The sequence below is a fragment of the Populus euphratica genome, unplaced genomic scaffold (genome assembly GCF_000495115.2).
Source record: "Populus euphratica unplaced genomic scaffold, PopEup_1.0 scaffold374.1, whole genome shotgun sequence".
Taxonomy (NCBI): domain Eukaryota; kingdom Viridiplantae; phylum Streptophyta; class Magnoliopsida; order Malpighiales; family Salicaceae; genus Populus; species Populus euphratica.
In genome coordinates this window covers 145,806-146,562 of record NW_011500077.1, presented here as the reverse complement: position 1 = coordinate 146,562, position 757 = coordinate 145,806, and positions in this window count along the sequence as shown.

Sequence of the window (757 nt, the reverse complement as noted above, 5' to 3'; positions counted from 1 at the left end):
ATTTTTTAAAATTTATTTTTAACATCGACACATTAAAATAATTTGAAAATACTAAAAATATAATAATTTAAAATTAATAAAAAATATATTTTTTTAAATATTTTTAAAAATACTTTTAAAATATAGTAACAAACACTTCGATGTGTTCATTTAACCGCTTGGTTTCTCACTTTTAATAAGGACATGCGCCAACCTTTTATCTTATAATTCAAACTTCTATACGAACTAACATGAAAAGAAGACAGGTGGTTGAGAAGAAAAGTCTAAAATATGCCATTCTCTCACTTGTAAAATGTCCTCCTTTTTTTTTTTTTTTTTTTTTTTTGCGCGCGCGCGCGCGGAAGATGCACCTTTTCGTATGCAAATGTTGACAAGCGCAAGCATGTGAGTACTAAACTAGCTAATGGACGAGATTTCTAACTGCGCTGGGTGCGTGCCTCGTGATAAATTGCAAGTCCTCAAATTAGTAATAATAGTAAAACTTGTGTCTGTTTAATTTTACAAGTCAATTCAAAACTTGCTTGATTTAGAATTTATATGGAATTTAAAAACAAATTGATTAACTTAATTAACAATTCTAAGTCGACTTGTGACGTAAGGTAAAACCAAATCAACACCTAAATAAAACAATCATTTTAAAAAAATAATTAAAATAATATCATTTTAATTTTTATAAACAAAATATTTGAATAAACTTGAGTTGATTTTTTAGACACGTAACCCGAGTCAAATTTTAAGACTATAATAATAATCAGTA